Source organism: Hemitrygon akajei, unplaced genomic scaffold (assembly GCF_048418815.1).
Source record: "Hemitrygon akajei unplaced genomic scaffold, sHemAka1.3 Scf000033, whole genome shotgun sequence".
Taxonomy (NCBI): Eukaryota; Metazoa; Chordata; class Chondrichthyes; order Myliobatiformes; family Dasyatidae; genus Hemitrygon; species Hemitrygon akajei.
The window spans coordinates 4,817,504-4,837,985 of record NW_027331919.1 but is presented as its reverse complement, the minus strand read 5'-3'; the positions used below and the strand labels follow the sequence as shown (position 1 = coordinate 4,837,985).

The 20,482-nt window shown below is 45.5% G+C and overlaps 1 protein-coding gene across 3 annotated transcripts in view; it reads right to left on the bottom strand.

Moving 5' to 3' along the window:
* Positions 1-5,470, bottom strand: part of LOC140719952 (uncharacterized) — a 15,997-nt gene extending 10,527 nt beyond the window's left edge. For 2 of the 3 annotated variants that reach the window (XM_073034867.1, XM_073034865.1), the window contains exon 1: positions 5,218-5,470. The gene's annotated coding sequence lies outside the window, so the exon portion shown is untranslated. The remainder of the gene's footprint in view (positions 1-5,217) is intronic. The other variant, XM_073034866.1, reaches the window with a different exon arrangement.
* Positions 5,471-20,482: the final 15,012 nt, after the last annotated feature.

Genomic DNA, 20,482 nt, shown 5'->3' with positions numbered 1-20,482 from the left:
AGAGAGAGAAGAGAGAGAGAGAGAGAGAGAGAGAGAGAGAGAGAGGCAGAGGAGAAAGAAAGACAGAGAGAGGGAAAAAGAGAGAACCACTTTACCTTCACATGACACATTCGGGGTCAGCCACATAGAACAATAGAGCCATAGAAACAGGGATTGTGCCGGAGGATTGGCGTATTGCTCATGTGGTTCCATTGTTTAAAAAGGGTTCTAGAAGTAAGCCTGGCAATTATAGACCTGTCAGTTTGACATCAGTGGTGGGTAAATTAATGGAAAGTATTCTTAGAGATAGTATTTATAATTATCTGGATAGACAGGATCTGATTAGGAGTAGCCAGCATGGATTTGTGCGTGGAAGGTCATGTTTGACAAACCTTATTGAATTTTTTGAAGTAGTTACGAGGAATGTTGACGAGGGTAAGGCAGTGGATGTAGTCTATATGGACTTCAGCAAGGCCTTTGACAAAGTTCCACATGGAAGGTTAGTTAAGAAGGTTCAGTCGTTAGGTATTAATGCTGGAGTAATAAAATGGATTCAACAGTGGCTAGATGGGAGATGCCAGAGAGTAGTGGTGGATAATTGTTTATCGGGATGGAGGCCGGTGACTAGCGGGGGTGCCTCAGGGATCTGTTTTGGGCCCAATGTTGTTTGTAATATACATAAATGATCTGGATGATGGGGTGGTAAATTGGATTAGTAAGTATGCTGATGATACTAAGGTAGGAGGTGTTGTGGATAATGAGGTGGGTTTTCAAAGCTTGCAGGGAGATTTATGCCGGTTAGAAGAATGGGCTGAACGTTGGCAGATGGAGTTTAATGCTGAGAAGTGTGAGGTTCTACATTTTGGCAGGAATAATCCAAATAGAACATACAGGGTAAATGGTAGGGCATTGAGGAATGCAGTGGAACAGAGAGATCTAGGAATAACAGTGCATAGTTCCCTGAAGGTGGAGTCTCATGTAGATAGGGTGGTGAAGAAGGCTTTTGGAACGCTGGCCTTTATAAATCAGAGCATTGAATACAGAAGTTGGGATGTAATGTTAAAATTGTACAAGGCATTGGTAAGGCCAAATTTGGAATATTGTGTACAGTTCTGGTCACCGAATTATAGGAAAGATATCAATAAATTAGAGAGAGTGCAGAGACGATTTACTAGGATGTTACCAGGGTTTCAGCACTTAAGTTACAGAGAAAGGTTGAACAAGTTAGGTCTCTATTCATTGGAGCGTAGAAGGTTGAGGGGGGATTTGATCGAGGTATTTAAAATGTTGAGAGGGATAGATAGAGTTGACGTGAATAGGCTGTTTCCATTGAGAGTAGGGGAGATTCAAACGAGAGGACATGATTTGAGAGTTAGGGGGCAAAAGTTTAAGGGAAACACGAGGGGGTATTTCTTTACTCAGAGAGTGATAGCTGTGTGGAATGAGCTTCCTGTAGAAGTAGTAGAGGCCAGATCAGTTGTGTCATTTAAGGTAAAATTGGATAGGTATATGGATAGGAAAGGAGTGGAGGGTTATGGGCTGAGTGCGGGTAGGTGGGACTAGGTGAGATTAAGAGTTCGGCACGGACTAGGAGGGCCGGAATGGCCTGTTTCCGTGCTGTGATTGTTATATGTTATTATATGGTTATAGAATATTACAGCCCTGTGCCTGGCCCTTCGGCCCTTCTTGGCAGTACCAAACCATTTTTCTGCCCAGACCCACTGAGCTGTACCTGGACCATATGCCTCCATACCCGTCTCATTCATGTACCTGTCCAAATATTTATTTCATGTGAAAAGTGAGCCCGCATTCATCACTTCATCTGGCAGCTCAATCCACACTCCCACCACTCTCTGTGTGAGGAATCCCCCCAATGTACCCTTTAAACTTTTCCCCGTCACCTTTCACCCCGGTCAGGTGGTTGTCTTCAGATGTTCGTGATAGTTGTGATGACTTGCAGCAGACTGAAAAGCTTGATAATTAGATCGTGGATGTGTTAGAGTTTCTGGAAAGCACCAAGTTGAATAAGTCACCGGGACCGGACTGCGTGAGGCGATAGAGGAGATTGTTGAGCCTATGGCGATGACCTTTGCATCATCAATAGGGACGGAAGAGGTTCCGGAGGATTTGTGAGTTGAAACTGTTGTTCCTTAATTCAAGAGAGGGAGTACAGATAGCCTAGGAAATTATGACCAGGGAGTATTTCCTCAGTGGTTGGTAAGTTGTTGGAGTAGATCCTGAGAGACAGGATTTATGAACATTTGGAGAGCTATGATATAATTAGGAATGGTCAGCATGACACTGTCAAGGGCAGGTCGTGCTTTACGAGCCTGGTTGGATTTTTTCAGGATGTGACTAAACACATTGATGAAAGAAGATCAGCAGATGTTGTGTATATGGATTTCAGCCAGGCAGTTGATAAGCCACCCCATGCAAAGCGTATTGAGAACCTAAAGCGGCATGGGATCCAAGCGGACATCGTTTCGTGGATCCAGAACTGGCTTGCCAATAGAAGGCAAAGAGCGGTTGGAGACGGGTCATATTCTTCATGGTGGGCGTTGACCAGTGGTGTGCATCTGGGATCTGTTCTGTGACCCTGAATGTTCGTGATTTTGAGAAATGACCTGGATGAGGAAGTGGAGGGATGGGTTAATGTTTGCAAAGGACACAAAGGCTGGAGGTGTTGTGGATAGTGCAGAGGGCTCTCTGAGGGTACAGCCGGACATTGATAGAATGCAAAAATGGACTGAGAAGTGGCTGGTGGAGTTCAACCCAGTTGCGTGCGAACTGGTTCATTTTGGAAGTTTAATATGATGGTAGAATACCGTATTAATGGTAAGACTCTTGGTAGTGCGGAGGATCAGAGGGATCTTTGTGTCTGAGTCCAGAGGACGCTCAAAGCAGCTGCACAGTTTGACTCTGTGATTAATAAGGCGTACTGTGCATTACCCTTCATCAATCGTCAAATTGAATTTAGGAGCCTGGAGGTAATGCTGCAGCTATATGGGAGCCTGGTCAGACCACACTTGGAGTACTGTGCTCAGTTCTGGTCGCCTCACTACAGGAAGGATGTGGAAGCCACAGAAAGGGTGCAGAGGAGATTTACAAGGATGCTGCCTGGATTGGGGAGAATGTCTTATGAGAATAGGTTGAATGAACTCGGCCTTTTCTCCTCGGAGCGACGAAAGATGAGAGGTGACCTGACAGATGTGTACAAGATGATGAGAGGCATTGATCGTGTGGATGGTCAGAGGCTTTTTGCAAGGGCAGAAATGGCTGCACAAGAGGACACAGGATTAAGTTGCTGGGGAATTGGTACAGAGGAGATATCAGGGGTAATCTTTTTACTCAGAGAGTGGTAAGTGCGTGGAATGGACTACCGGCAACGGCAGTGGAGGCGGAAACGATAGGGTCTTTTCAGAGACTTTTAGATAGGCGCATGGAGCTTAGTGAAATAGAGGACTATAGGTAAGCCTAGTAATTTCTAAGGTAGTGACATGTTCTGCACAACTTTGTGGGCCAAAAAGCCTGTATTGTGCTGTAAGTCTTCTATGTTTCTATGAAAACTACGCAACTCAGAACATGGGTCCCAGCAACATACCATCCAGGACTCTCGTTGTCTCCACAGAGTCTCCTTTTGTTACCCATATTAACGAATCCCCTGTCACGACAGCTCGCCTCTGCTCTCCCTCACATTCCCTTCTGAGCAACAGAACATTAACCAGAGCCACCAAACTGCTGTCAGCAACTACCAACACACACACACCACACACACACACACACACACACACACACACACACACACACACACACACACACACACACACACACACACACACACACACACACACACACCAGTATCCGAAGTGTGTGTTCGTGTGTTGGGGGCGGGGTGAGGTGGGATAATAAGGATAGAAAGAGAGAGAGAGAGAGAGAGAGAGAGAGAGAGAGAGAGAGAGAGAGAGAGAGATGAGAGAGAGAGAGAGAGAGAGAGAGAGAGAGAGAGAGAGAGAGAGAGGACAAGAACTACTGGACCGTACCATCATACAGTCCCAAGCTCAAGAACAGTCTCAAGCTCCCTCCACACCTTCTACCGTCCCATCGCACACTCCCACGGTCCGACACAGAGGGCAGCACCCTCCACATCGACCCATCAAACATTCCTGGGGTCAGACACAGAGCGAAGCTCCCTCATCACACTCGCACTACAGAGTTCCAGGGTCAGATAACCAGCGAAGCTCCCTGCGTATTATTCCATCACACTCCCAGGGGTCAGACATGTAAAGTAGCTCCGGCACCATCGCAGCACTCTCTACTGGAGTCAGAAACACTGCGCAACCGTCTCCCTCCTCCGTTCTCCCCCACTCACCAAATACCCAGCCTTCTGGCGTTCGAGTGTCGAATTGAGTGTGCCTCTCAGAGCTGGTCGGTGTGTGTGTGACCGGATAATGTGCTGCGAGAAGAGCAAGGAAGGGGAGGAGAGAAGAGGCCAGGGAAAGGGTGTTAAGATTGCAGATATTGAAGCAAGTGGTGTGGAACCACACGACCGGCCTGTGCATGCAGAGCTGTGCAGAGGCTCAGATCCTGGGGATAGATATCCAGTGGAAGGGCGAGGTGTGACACTAGAACGTCATCTCTCCCTTATACTCCCCACAATTGCCTGTGACACAGAGAGGGAGGAAGGAGGGAGCCGGGGACGACGCAGATGGGGAGCGTTTTGCAGATGGAGCGCATCACAAAGACGGAGAGGGACGTAGGGAAACCTACAGGATGTGAGAGGGGGGAGAGAGAGTGCATGAAATAGAGCGAACAGAACAAATGAGAAGAGAGTTCGCGTAGACAGAGAGACCGTCCCATCACACACTCCCGGGCTGAGACACAGAGTGAATCTCCCTCCACACCGTCCCATCACACACTCCCAGGGTCAGACACAGAGTGAATCTCCCTCCACACCGTCCCATCACACACTCCCGGGGTCAGACACAGAGTGAATCTCCCTCCACACCGTCCCATCACACACTCCCGGGGCCAGACACAGAGTGAATCTCCTTCCACACCGTCCCATCACACACTCCCGGGGTCAGACACAGAGTGAATCTCCCTCCACACCGTCCCATCTCACAATCCGGGGTCAGACACAGAGGTTTTTGTTCTCTATCTGTCTGTCTGTATCTCTCTCTCTCTCTCCCCCATCCCTCTCTGTCCTTAAGATTAGGAGCGGGGCATGGGGGATTTTACCTCACATTTCCTGCTGGACAACAGCTGGCAGAAGAATTTGCTTTCCGGTATAGAGATATTCTTGTTTACGTTTAAGCATTCTTGAGGCAGGTGGTCTGGTGTCGGTCCAGAAGGGAAGTCACGGTTGTCCTGGATTCAACGTTGGAAAGCAACTCATTGACATTTAGTCGATATTGTCACCGGTTGCTGTTCATCTCCTGATATTGTTCGCAAAGTGTCTTCTAGTGTCGGTCGGAAGTGATCAGAGAGTGACGAATCTGTATGAAGAAGAAAAGAAAAGCTTACGAAAGGTTCATAGAGCTCGGTAATGCTGGAGATCTGGAAGATTATAAGGCTACTAGGAAGGAGATAAAAGGGAAATTAGGAGAGCCAGAAGGGGCCATGTGAAGGTCCTGACGGTCAGGATTAAGCAAAATCCCATGACATTCTACAAGTATGTGAAGAGCAGGAGGATAAAATGTGAAATAATTGGACCCACCAAGTGTGACAGTGGGAAAGTGAGTACGGAACCAAAAGAAGTAGCAGAGGTACTTAATGAAAACTTTGCTTCAGTATTCACTATGGAAAAGAATCTTTGTGATTGTAGTGATAACTTGCAGCAGACTGAAAAGCTTAAGCATGTAGATTTTAAGAAAGATGACGTGCTGGAGATTTTGAAAAGGTCAAGTTGGATTAGCCGCCCGTACCGGATGAGATATACCCCAGACTAACATGGGAGGCGAGGAGGCGATTGCTGAGCCGCCAGCGATGATCTCAGAATCATCATTGTGGACGGGAGAGTTAATGGAGGATTGGATGGTTGCGGATGTTTTTCCTTTATTCGAGAGAGGGAGTAGAGATAACCCGGGAAATTATAGACCTGTAAGACTTACGTCACTGATTGGTAAGTTGATGGAGAAGATCCTGAGAGGCAGTATTTAAGAACTTTTTGAGCGGTATGATATGTTTAAGAATAGACAGAATGGCTTTGTCAAGGGCAAGTTGTGCCATACGAGACTGATTGTTTTTTTTTTAGGATGTGGCTGAACACAATCTCTCCACAACTCTGCATGCACAGGCCGGTCATGTGATTCCACACCACTTGCATCAGTGTTTGCATTCTCACCACCGTTTCCCTGGCCTCCTCTCTCCTCCCCTTCCTTCCTCTAACGGCAGAGCACAATCCGCTCACACACACACACACACACACACACACACACACACACACACACCATCTCCGAGAGACACACACAATTCGAGACTGCTGGAAAGCCGAAAGGCTGGGTATTGGTGAGTGGGGGAACCGGAGGAGGGAGAGGGTTTCGTACCTTTTCTCATTCTAGTAGAGTGTGCTGCGATGGTGTGGGAGGTACTTCACATGTCTAACCTAGAGAGTGAGATGGTATAATATTTAGAGAGATTCGCTGTTTCTCTGACCGCGGGAGTGTGCGCTGGGTCGGTGTGGACTGAGCTTCACTCCTTGTAAGACCCCGGAGTGTGTGTTGGGACAATGTGGAGGGAGTTGCACTCTGTGTCTGACCCCAGCAGTGTGTAATGAACCGTCGTTGTGGAGGGAGCTCTACTCAGTGTATGTTTCCAGGAGTGTGTGATGGGATAGTATGGAGGGATTCTTGCTCTGTCTTTGAATCCTAGTGATGGGTCAGTGGATTTCGGCGTATTAACAGACTCCAATCAGAGATAGGGAGCATGAAAATGGTAACTCACATATTCTGCTCCAAAGGCTGCAATCTGAACACCCTTTCTGTGGCCCCATTCTCCGTCCTTTCCTTTCTCTTTTCTCAGCACACCATTCCTTCTCTATGATTCTTAAGTAAGTGAGTGAGCAGGATATATGTACAAATGAAAACTGTATGTATGGGAAGGTGGTTTTGCAAATTGAGGTCAGGGATTTAGCTATTAAATTAACGTACGGGACCACTGCCCATCCCAGTGTGTCCAGATATAGGACGACCATACGGTTTAGCACGTGGTGTAAGTGGGAGGGCTCCAAAATTTGGAATCATAGTATTTTTTTTCCAAGGAAATTGGGATCTGTATAGAAGAAATGGAAGACGGTTTACACTTAAACTAGAGGGGAACTGATATCTTAGCGGGAAGGTTTGTCAGTACTGTGCATGAGAGTATTTGGGTGAGTTAATGAACTTGAGTTGCAGGGGGATTAGATTCAGAGCTCCAGAGCAGAGCGGAGTCGATATGGAGGCAGAAGTTGTTAATACCGCAGAAATACTCAGATATCAAGAGTTTATGCATAATGCGACTGGTGCACTGAGCTCCATATATTTCAATGCAATAAACTATAAGAAAGGCGTTTGATCGCAGCGAATGAACCAATACAGCGAATTATAAAATTGTGGACATTACTGAGAATTGGGTGTAGGAGGAGCAAGTAGGAGAGAACGATATTTCTGGTATCTCTATGTTTAGTCGTGAGAAAGAGGAAGGAATTAAAGGAGGAGGTGTGACATTACTCGTCTGAGAAAATATTACCATAGTCAACAGTCAGGACAGGCAAGAAAATTCGTCTAAGTGAGGCTTTATGGGTGGTAATAACGAATAAGAAATGTATGGTGATGTTATAACATAGAACATAGAACAGAACAGCGCAGTATTGGCACCTCGGTCCACAATGCAGTGCCGACCCATAAACCATGCTCCCTCCATATAAAACCACACCTAAATTTGTTCCATTTCCCTGTCTATTAGTCTCTTAAATTTCACTGGTGTATTTGCCTCCACCACTAACTCAGGCAGTGCATTCCACGCACCAACCACTCTCTGAGTAAAAACACCTTCCTCTAATATTCCCTTTGAAATTCCAACCCCTTACCTTAAAGCCATGTCCTTTTGTATTGAGCAGTGGTGCCCTGGGGATGAGGTGCTGGCTGTCCACTCTATCTATTCCTCTTAATATCTTGTGTACCTCTATCATGTCTCCTCTCGTCCCACTTCTCTCCAAAGAGTAAAGCCCCAGTTCACTTAATCTCTGATGATGATGCGTGCTCTCTAAACCAGGCAGCATCCTGGTAAATCTCCCTTTCCAATGCTTCCACATCCTTTTTATGGTGAGTCGACAACACTGGACACAGTTCTCCATTTTTTTTCGTTGCATTTTTTGCTTTTTTTTCCAAGGAAGGTGGGATCTTTATAACCATATAACCCTAATGCGAGTGTAAAGCAGAGGATGTTGTCTATATAGACTTCAGTAAAGCCTTTGACATAGATCCCTGAGGCACACCACTGGTCACCGGCCTCCAACCTGACAAACAGTTATCCACCACTACTCTTTGGCATCTCCCATCCAGCCACAGTTGAATCCATTTTACTGCTTCAATATTAATACCTAACGATTGAACCTTGCTAACTAACCTTCCATGGGGATCTTTGTCAAAGGCCTTACTGAAGTCCACATAGACAACATCCACTGCTTTACCCTAGTCAACTTTCCTCGTAACCTCTTCAAAAAATTCAATAAGATTTGTCAAACATGACCTTCCACGCAGAAATCCATGTTGACTGTTGCTAATCAGTCTCGTCTATCCAGATAATTATATATACCATCTCTAAGAATACTTTCCATTAATTTACCCGCCACTGACGACAAAATGACAGGCCTATAATTGCTTGGTTTACTCTTAGAACCCTTCTTAGGGGAGATGGAAGACGGTTTACACCTGAACTAGAGGGAAACTGATATCCCAGCTAGAAGGTTTGTAAGTACTGTACATGGGAGTTTTTGGGAGAGCTGTTGAACTTGAGTTGCAAGGTATGGGATTCAGATCTCCAGAGCAGATAGCGGAGTCGATATGGAGACAGCTGTTGTTAAGACCACAGAAAAAGTCAGATATCAAGAGTTTGTGCATAATACGACTGGTGCACTGATCATTCTAATGCAAAACGCTTTAAAAAGGCGGTTGTTCTCAGCGAATGAATCAATACAGTGAATTATGTCATTGTAGCCATTACTGAGAATTGGGTGTGGGAGGAGCAAGCAGGACAGCACGGTATTTCGGGTTTCCCTGTTTTTAGTCGTGAGAAAGAGGAAGGAATTAAATGAGAAGTGGTGACATTACTAGGCTGAGAAAAAAAAACCGCAGTGGACAGTCAGGGCAGGCAAGAAAATTCGTCAAGTGAGGCTTTATTGGTGGAAATGACGGATAAGAAATGTATGGCAATGTTACAACATAGAACATAGAATAGAACAGCACATTACAGGCGCTGAGGTCCCCAGAGCTGTGCCGACCCTTAAACCATGCCCCCATATAACCCCCCCCCAACTTAAATTCTAACATTTACCTATCTAGTAGTCTCTTAAATTTCACTAGTGTACCTGCCTCCACCACTGACTCAGGCAGTGCATTCCACACAACAACTACTCTCTGAGTAAAAATACCTTCCTCTAATATCCGCCTTGAACTTCCCTCCCCTTACCTTAAAGCCATGTCCTCTTGTATTGAGCAGTGCTGTCCTGGAGAAAAGGCGCTGGGTGTTCACTCTATCTATTCCTATTAATATCTTGTATACCTCTATCATTTCTCTTCTCATCCCCCTTCTCTTCAAAGAGTAAAGCCCTAGCTCCCTTAATCTCTGATCATTATTCATACTCTCTAAACCAGGCAGCATCCTGATATATCTCCTCTGTATCCTCTCCAATGCTTCCACATCATTTCTTTGAAAAGGTGACCAGGCATATAGATGAGGGTAGAGCAGTGGATGTGATCTACATGGATTTTAGTCAGGCTTTTGACAAGGTTCCACACGATAAGCTTATTCAGAAAGTCAGAAGGCATGGGATCCAGGGAGGTTTGGCCAGGTGGATTCAGAACTGGCTTGACTGAAGAAGGCAGAGGGTCATGGTGGAGTGAGTACATTCAGATTAGTGGTGTCCCACAATGATCTGTTCTGGGACCTCTACCTTTTGTGATTTTTATTAACGACCTGGATGTGGGGGTAGAAGGGTGCGTTGGCAATTTTGCAGACGACACAAAGGTTGGTGGTGTTGTAGATAGTGTAAAGGATTGTCAGCGATTGCAGAGAGACATTGATAAGATGCAGAAGTGGGCTGAGAAGTGGCAGATGGAGTTCAACCCGGAGAAGTGTGAAGTGGCACACTTCGGAAGGACAAATTCCAAGACAGAGCATAAAGAATATGCAAGATACTTGGTAGAGTGGAGGAGCAGAGGAATCTGGGTGTACATGCCTACCCATCCTTGAAATTTGCGTCACAGTTAGATACGGTAGTTAAGGAAGCGTATGGGGTGTTAAATTTCATAAGTCGAGGGATAGAGTTTAAGAGACGCGATGTAATGAGGCAGCTCTATAAAATTCTAGTTAGGCCATACTTGGAGTACTGTGTCCAGTTCTGGTCGCCTCAGTATAGGAAGGATGTGGAAGCATTGGAAAGGGTACAGAGGAGATTTACCAGGATGCTGCCTGGTTTAGAGAATATGGATTATGATCAGAGATTAGGGGAGCTAGGGCTTTACTCTTTGGAGAGAAGGAGATGAGAGGAGACATGATAGAGGTGTACAAGATATTAAAAGGAATAGACTGAGTGGACAGCCAACGTCTCTTCCCCAGGGCACCACTGCTCAGTACAAGAGGACATGGCTTTAATGTAAGGGGAGGGATGTTCAAAGCGGATATTAGAGGCAGTTTTTTTCACTCAGAGAGCGGTTGGTGCGTGGAATGCACTGCCTGAGACAGTGTTGGAAGCAGATATACCAGTGACGTTTAAGAGACTTCTGGACAGGTATATGGAGGAATTTAAAGTGGGGGGGGGAGGTTATATGGGAGGCAGGGTTTGAAGGTCGGCACAACATTGTGGGCCGAAGGGCCTGTAATGTGTTGTACTATTCTATGTTCTATGTTCTATAGTGAAGCGACCAGACTGGACACAGTACTCCAAGTTCGGCCTACCCAGGCTTTTATAGAGCTGCATCTTTACATCGCGACTCTAAAACTCCATCCCTCATCTTAGGAAAACTAACACCCCATCGGCTTTCTTGTCTTCCCTATCTATCTGTGAGGCAACATTCAGGGATCTGTGGACTCGTACCCCCAGATCCCTTTGCTTCTCCCTACTACCAAGTATCCTACCACTTACTTTGTACTGTGCCTTGGAGTTTGTCCTTCCAAAGTACCACCTCACACTTCTCCGAGGTGAACGCATCTGCCACTTTTCACTGGGAAATGAATAATCAAGAGTATACATCCTATTGAAAGGACAGACAGGTGGGCAGAGGGAGTGGGCTGGCTCTGCTGGTGAGGAATGAAATTCAGTCCCTTGCGAGGTGTGACATAGAATCAGGAGATGTAGAGTCAGTATGGATAGATCTGATAAATTTTAAGAGCAATTTGCCATCACCTCAGTTCATGATGTCTCTTGCATTGTCGTACACACACTTTAGCCCTTCTACCTAACTACCTTTACACCCTTTATTATGCTTCTCTTTCCTCAAATGCTAGATCTGGCTTTACTCCATGCACTGTACTTGCAGCTCTCGCATGACCTTTATCCTTCTCCACCTCACTATCTGTTCCCCTCCCCTTGCAAATCTAGTTTAACCCACCCGGTGCAGCACTAGGTGCATTCCCGCAAGAATGTTAGTCTCCCACCAGTTCCGGTGAGGTGCAAACCGCCCTGTCGGTACAAGTCCCACCTTCCCTGGGACAAGGCCCAATTGTGCAGAAACATGAAACCATCCTTCTTGCACAATCTCCTTAGCCACGTATTTAGCTGCATTATCTTCCTATTCCTGTCCTCACTAGCACGTGGCACGGGTAGCGATCCTGAGATTGCAACCCTGGAGGTCCTGGACTTCAACTTTGCACCTATCTCCCTGAACACTCTTTGCAGGACATCCTCCTTCTTCATATCCACGTCATTGATCCTTACATCGACCACGACATCCGGCTGCTAACCCTCCCTCTTGAGAATACTGAGAACTCTTTCCGAGATATCGCGGACACTGGCACCAGGGAGGCAACAGACCATCCGGGATTCACGATCTCTCCCACAGAACCTCCTATTGCTCCCCCCGAAACATCGAATTCCGTATTACTACTGCTCTCCTGTTTTCCTTCCTTCCCTTCTGAGCTGAGGATTCAGTCTCACTGCCAGAGACGTGACCACTACAAATTGTCCCTGGTAGGTCGTCCCCACCAACAGTATCCAAAGCGGTGTACTTATTGGTGGTGGGAACGGCCGCAGGGATGCTCTACTCATTCTGTCTATTCCTCTTCCCTCCGCTCACAGTCACCCAGATACATGCCTCCTGTCATTTCAGGGTGAATGTCTCCCTGTAACTCCTGTTTATTTCTCCCTCCACCTCCCGAATGATCTGAAGTTTATCCAGCTCCCTCCAGTTCCCTAATTCGGTTTGTCAGGAGCTGCAGCTGGATGCACCTTTTGCAAATGTGGTCATCAGGCACTTTTGTGCTCGCCCGGACTTCCCACTTACTGCAAACGGAGCACTCGACTGCCCTAACCTCTGCCTCCATTAACTACTCCTAAAATAATTAGATTAATTAAACGAGATTACCCGACCTTACCTTACTGGGAACAAGCTCGTCTTCAGCATCAGCTCGCCGAAACCTCTGGAGCCAAAACATTCCTACTCTGTCTCCCTCCACTACGTCGCCCGCTCCGTTAATCTGCTCGCTTTTAAAACTATCCTGCTGCCTCACGGGCCAACTTTCACGCGCTTGCGCAGTCGTGCCCCGTTCAAACTGCCGAAGTAATCATTTGGAGATATGATGTGGTGGGCATTACAGAGACTTGGATGGCTCAGAGACAGGAATGGATACTTCAAGTGCCAACTTTTAGATGTTTCAGAAAGGACAGGGTGGGGGGCAAAAGAGGTGTGGAATTGGCACTGTTGATCATAGATAGCGACACAGCTGCAGAAAAGGTGGACGCCATGGAGCAATTTTCTACGGAGACTATTAGGGTAATGATTGTGAACAGGAAAGGGTCAATAACTTTAATGGGTGCTTTTTATGGGCCGCCCAATAGTAGCAGGAATATCGAGGAGCAGATAGGGAAACAAATCTTGGAAAGTTATGATGATAATAATAGTGTAGTCGCGATGGGAAATATTAATTTCCCAAATATCGATTGGTATCTCCCTAGAGCAAGAGGTTTATATGGGTTGGAGTCTGTTAGGTGTGTTCAGGAAGGTTTCTTGACACAATATGTAGATATGCCTGCAGGACGAGAAGCTTCGTGATTTGTTATTGGAAAATTAACCTGGTCAGGTGTTAGATCTCAGTGAGATCTCACTATGGAAAAGGATCTTGGTGATCGTTGTGATGACTTGCAGCAGACTGAAAAGCTTGATCACGTAGATATTAATAAAGAGGATGTGCTGGAGATTTTGGAAAGCATCATTTGGATAATTCGCCGGGACCGGATGAGATGTTCCCAAGGCTACTCTGGGAAGTAGGGGAGGAGGTTACTGAGACTTTGGCGATGATCTTTGCATCCTGAATGGGGACGGGCGAGGTTCCGGAGGACTGGTGGGTTGAGGATGTTGTTCCATTATTCGAGAAAAGGAATAAATGTAGCCCAGGAAATTATAGACCAGTGATTCCTAACTCTGTGGTTAGCAAGTGGATGGAGAATGTCGTAAGAGGCAGGATTTATGCACATTTGGGGAGGTATAATACGTTTAGCAATAGACAGCATAACCTTGTCAAGGGCAGGATGTGCCTTACGAGTCTGATTGAATTTTTTTAAGGATGTGACTAAACACGCTGATGAAGGAAGAACAGTAGATTTAGTGTTAAAGGATTTCTACAAGGCATTTGATAAGGTACCCCATTCAAGGTTTATTAAGAAAGAAAGGATGCATGGTATCCAAGGGGTCATTGCTTTGTGGATCCAGAACTGGCTTGCCCACAGACTGTAAAATAACTTATCCCGGGACCGAACAGAAGTAAAGACACAGATATTGGTGTACGGGTAACCCTTCAATAGGTGATCACGTTTCCTTACGACTCTGCCAATTTCAGGTTATTTCTTAAATTTCTACAGTGAATTTTGGGAAATGGCCAACAGCCAAATATAGTGATGGACTTCAAGGAGCACTTGTTAGATATCAGACAGTCTACGAATGCTTCCGGACTGTGCACAGGATGAGAACTGCACATCTACAGTCAGTTCCTCTTTTACCAAGACAGTGTCAGACAGAGGTTAACAATAGCGCATTCTTAGCATGAAATGTTGATCGCTTTTGTTATCTCCCACAAGCAAGGCAGTGTCTGCATCTTATCCTGTGAACTTCGTGACCTCAATCTTCAGATAGCCAAACTTAGCAACAACATTTAGTTTTCCCACGATAAAATAAAGCAACTTATCATAAAATGTAAGATTTAGAAGCAGAATTAAACCATTTGGCCCACTGAGTCTGTTCCTACATTTAATTGCGGCTGATCCAATTTACTTCTCAACCTCGATCCCCTGCCTTCTCCCAGCATTCCTTTAAGACCTGACTGACCAATCAGGAAACTTTGGCATAAATATACAAAAAAAAAGCCTTGTCCTCCACGGCGGCCTGTGGCAAAGAAATCCACAGAGATTCCACTCCCAAAGTGAATAACCATACAGTTCCCAACACAGCAGTACATCTGCCATTTCTTTGCCCTCTGTATGTCGTTCTCTAGCCTGTCTACATCCGCAAAACAACCTGCCCTCCACTTATCCACATATTGGCTATTTGTGCTATCTCTGTGTATTTGTCAGGGTTGAACTTTATCTGTTATTTCTCCAACTGAACTGCAAGGGATGTCAGCAGAGCGGCAATGGCTTTCATTTCTGAGAAAAAAATGAGGAAGGAGCAGGACATGTGTATTCCAAACATGAAAAAGTTCTCAGTACTCAAGAAGTATTCAATTCTGGCCGAAAAGGGAACACAAAACTCTTGTAAAAGCTAAATAAAGGGCATAAAATAAAATTACAATTCGTGGGAATGTAATCATCAGTTCGGCTCCCGGCTTCATCCGGGTGATGGTAGCCCCCGGCCCGAGAAACTTACAAAATCTCGTATGGGTGGATGTTCTGGGCTGTTTACAAACAGTATACAACATGAGAGTAAACGATTAAGCTTTATAATTTGACTATATGACTTGTAAACCAACATAAAAAGGGGGACATTCTCATGAAACAGACTAATGTGCAAACGGTGGAGCTCACAGTGTCGTCCATTTGTTCCCGTCGACCTCTTACGAGCGTAGCCGACCCTCGGAACCACTCTCAGTCCATTCCGTCCAGCGGTCATAGAAACGTAGAAACATAGAATGCCTACAGCACGATATAGGAGCCTCGGCCAACAGAGGCTGTGCGAAAATGTTCTTACCTTCGTAATTACCTAGGGTTACCCATAACCCTCAATTTTTCTGAGCTCCAGGTACCTGTCCTATAGTATAGGCCTCCACGGCCGTCGCCGGCACCCTATTCTGTACACTCAGCACAGACTCCGGACAAAAAAAAATACCCCTGACATCCCCTCAGTACATACTAACTTAAAACTGAGCCCTCTCGTGCTATCCATTTCAACACTGGGAAAAGTCCTCTGGCTATCCACACGATCAAAGCCTCTTATCATCGTAGACGCCTTATCAGGTCATCTGTCATTCTCCGTCGCTCCAAGGAAAAATGGCCGAGTTCACTCAACCTATTCTCATAAGGCAGACACCCCAATCCAGGCAGCATCCTTGAAAATCTCCTCTGCGCCATTTCTATCGTTTCCACGTCCTTCCTGCAGTGAGGCGACCAGAACTCAGCACAGTACTCCAGGTGGGGTCTGAGCAGGGACCTCTATAGCTGCAAAATTTCCTCTCAGCTCCTAAACTTAAACTTAAAGTTGATGAAGTCCAATGCACGGTTTGCTTTCGTAACCACAGAGACAACCTGCGCCGCAGTTTTGAGCGTCCTATGGACTCTAACTCAAGACCTCTCTGATCAACCACACTGCCAAGGGTCTTACCATCAATACTATATTCTGCCATCATATTTGGCCTACCAAAAAGAACAACCTCACATTTATCTGGTTTGAACTCCATCTGAAATTGTTCAGCCCAGTTTTGCATCCTATGAATGTTCCGCTGCCAGCTCTGACAGATCTCATACACACTAACCTTTGTATCATCCGCAAATTTACGAACCCCCACCTCCACAAACTCATCGAGGTCATTTATAAAAAAAACGAAGAGTAGGGTTCGAAGAACAGATCCCTGAGAAACGCCACTGCTCCCTGGCCTCCATGTAGAACACGACCAGTCTACAACCTCTCTTTCTCTTCTGTCGGCAAGCCAGTTCTGGATCCACATCAATGACCCCTTGAGTCCATGCCTCCTTACATGGGACATATTATCAAATGCTCGGGGAAATCAATATGCATCTACTTCTCTGCCTTCATCAATTTGTTCAGTAACATCCCCCCCCAAAAAAAAAAATCAGGCTCGTTTGTCACGACCTGCCTTCGACAAATCCATACTGACTGTTACTGATTATATTATGCCTCTTCAAATGTTGATATATCTTCCCTCTTAGAGTCTTCTCCATCAACTTACCAGCCCCTGACGAAAGACTCATTTGTCTGTAATTTCCTGGGCCATCTCTACTGCCTTTCCCGAATAAAGAAAGGAAGGTTTTTCAATCAGAGAGTGGTTGGTGCATGCAATGCACTGCCTGAGTCAGTGGTGGAGGCAGATACACGACTGAAGTTTAAGAGACTACCAGACAGGTATATGGAGGAATTTAAGGTAGGGGGCTATATGGGAGGCAGGGGTTGAGGGTCGGCACAACATTGTGGGCCGAAGGGCCCGTAATGTGCTGCACTATTCTATGCTCTATAAGAAACAACATCCGCAATCCTCCAATCTTCCGGAACGTCTCCCGTCCCCATTGCTGATACAAACATCATCGGCAGATGCTCAGCAATCTCCTCCCTCGGATCGCACAGTGGTCTGGTCATCCTTTCCCGATGACTTATGCAACTTGATGCTTTTTAAAAGCTCCAGCATGTCGTCTTTATTAATCTGTACATGCTCAAGCTTTTCAGTCCGCTCCAACCCACCATTACAATCACCAGAATTCTGTATTCATGTGAATACTGAAGCAAAGTATCCATTATGTCGCTCTGTTGTCTTCTCCGCTTGCATACACACTTTTCCACTGTCACACTTGATTCGTCCTATTCCCTCACGTCTCGTGCGCTCCGGAGTTTACCTGAATCCTGTCCTGCCAGGCCTTCTTATGGCCCATTCTGACTCTCCTTATTCCTTTCTTAAGCTCCCTCCTGCTAGCTTTATAACCTGTTTAGATCTCCATCATTAACTAGTCTTTGTAAACTTCCGTTCAAAAAAAAATGCCTTCTTTTATTTTTGATTAGATTTAAAGCAGCCTTTCTACACCACGGTTCCTGTACCCTGCCATCTTTTCCCTTTCTCATGGGAACGTATCTATGCAGAACTGCAAGCAAATATTCCCTGAACATTTGGCACATTTCTTTCGTGCATTTCCCAGAACAATTAATCAATAATTTCTCCATGATCACAGTAAATGGAGGTGCTAGATCGAAGGGCCGAATAGCCTACTCCTGCACCTGTTGTCTATTGTCTATCGCCAATTTATGCTTTCAACTTCCTGCCTGATACCCTCATATTTTCCAATACTCCAATTAAACGCTTTGCTAACTTATCTGTTCCTAACCCTCTCCAATGCTACGGTAAAGGATATATGATTGTGATCACTATCTAGTTTGGAGATATGATGTGGTTGACGTTACTGAGACGTGGATGGCTCAGGGAGAAGAATGGTTACTTCAGCTGCCGGTTTTCAGATGTGTCAGAAAGGACAGGGATGGAGGTAAAAGAGCTGTGGGCGTGGCACTGTTGATTAAAGATAGTGACACAACTGCAGAAAAGGTGGACGCCATGGAGGATTTTTCTACGGTGTCTCTGTGGGTGTAGATTAGGAACAGGAAGGAGTCAATAACTTTACTGGGTGCTTATTTATAGGCCGTCCAGTAGTAACAGGGATATCGAGCAGAAGATAGGGAAACAGGCCATGGAAAGGTGTAATAATAACAAAGATGTCGGGATGGGAGATTAAATATTCCATTTCTCTAGCGCAAGGGGTTTAGATGTGGTGGAGTTTGTTAGGTGTGTTCAGGAAGGTTTCTTGACACAATTTGTAGATAAGCCTATAACAGGAGAGGCTGCACTTCATTTGGCATTGGGAAATGAACATGGGCAGGTGTCAGATCGCTCACTGGGAAAGCTTTTTGTAGATAGTGAACATAATTCCATCACTTTTACAGTAGCATTTTAGAGAGATAGGAACAGCCAAGTTAGAAAATCCTTTAATTGCAGTAAGGGGAATCATGAAACTATCAGGCAGGAGACTGAAATCTTAAATTGGAAACAGATATTCTCAGGAAAAATTACGGAGGAAATGTGGCAATTGTTCAGGGGTCATTTGTGTGGAGTTCTGAATAGGTACATTCCAATAAGACAGGGATATTATGGTAGGGTACAGGAACCGTGTGTACAAAGGCTGTAATAAATCTAGTCAAGAAGAAAAGAAAAGCTTACAAAAGGTTGAGAGAGATAGGTAATGTTAGAGATCTAGAAGATTATAAAGCTGACAGGAACGAGCTTAAGAAGGAAATTAGGAGAGCCAGAAAGTGCAATGAGAAATTCTTGGCGGGCAAGGTTAAGGAAAACCCCAGGGCTATCTACAAGTATGTAAAGAGTAGGCGGATAAGACCTAAAAGAATAGGACCTATCCAGTGTGACAGTGGAAAAATGCAATGGAACCGGAGGAAATAGCAGAGGTACTTAATGAATTCTTTGCTTCAGTATTCACTACGGAAAAGGATCTCGGTGGTTGTAGTGACGACTTGCAGCAGACTGAAATGCTTGAGCATGTGGGGATTAAGAAAGAGGATGAGCTGCAGCTTTTGGAAAGCATCCAGTTGGATAAATCACCGGGACCGGATGCGATGTACCACAGGTTACCGTGGGAGGCGGGGGAGGAGATTGCTGGGCCTCTGGCGATGATCTTTGCATCACCAATGGGGACGGGAGAGGTTCCGAAGGATTTGAGGACTGTGGATGTTGTTGCTTTATTCAATAAAGGATTACAGATAGCTCAGCGAATTATAGACCAGTGAGTCTTACCTCAGTGGTTAGTAAGTGGATGGAGAAGATCCTGAGAGGCAGGATTTATAAACATTTGGAGAGGTTTAATATGATTGTGAAGAGTCAGCATTGTTTTGTCAAGGGCAGGTCGTGCCTTACGAGTCTAATCTTTTTTTTTGAGGATGTGAATAAACACATTGATGAAGGAAGAGCATTAGATGTAGTGTATATGAATTTCAGCAAGGCAGTTGATAAGGTATTCCTTGAAGGATTATTTAGAATGTAAGGAAGCCTGGGATCCCAGGAGGGAGAAGTGAAGGAATAAGTGAGATGGATGAGTAAATATGTGGGAAGAGGAGGAAATAAAGCGGTTAAGTTCGGATAAAGAAAGAAGGTGTAGAGGAGAGAGGAAGCGGAGAGGGAAGGTGTGTGATTGGGAAATCGTAGAGGTGGAGAGGTGAGTGGGACAGAATGAGCCTGTGCCAAGCGATTGTGGGAGAAGGAAGAGAGTGATTGAAGAAAACGAAAGGAAGAGGAAAGTGTGGGGAATGGAAGGAGGAAGGTGTGGTGGGAGTGAACGGGAAGCTCGGAGAATGAATGGGAGGAGGGGTGGAGAGGGGACGGGGGAGATGGGCCGAAGGGAGGGGGAAATACAGAAAGCATCTGTGGGTGTTTAAGCACATATGCGTGTCAGGGCGACAGGAGTGTTGCGCGTGGAGAGAAGAAAAAGAGAGGGGAAGATTGGGGAGAGAGTGAAATAAGATAATGGGGAAGAGGAGACAGATAGATAGATAGATAGATAGATAGATAGATAGATAGATAGATAGATAGATAGATAGATAGATAGATAGATAGATAGATAGATAGATAGATACTTTATTCATCCCCATGGGGAAATTCAACATTTTTTTTTCAATGTCCCATACACTTGTTGTAGCAAAACAGTGTGGCAAAGTTTGGCGAGAGAAGGTAGAGAAAAGAGCAAGGGTTGAACAGGGGAAGGAAATGGGATAGAAAGAGAGAGAGCATGGTGGGAAGGAATGGGGAGAATGAAAAGAGGAGAGTCGGGGAAGCTCGTCGAAGGAGAACGAGAGGAACAGACAGAGAATGCCACGGAATA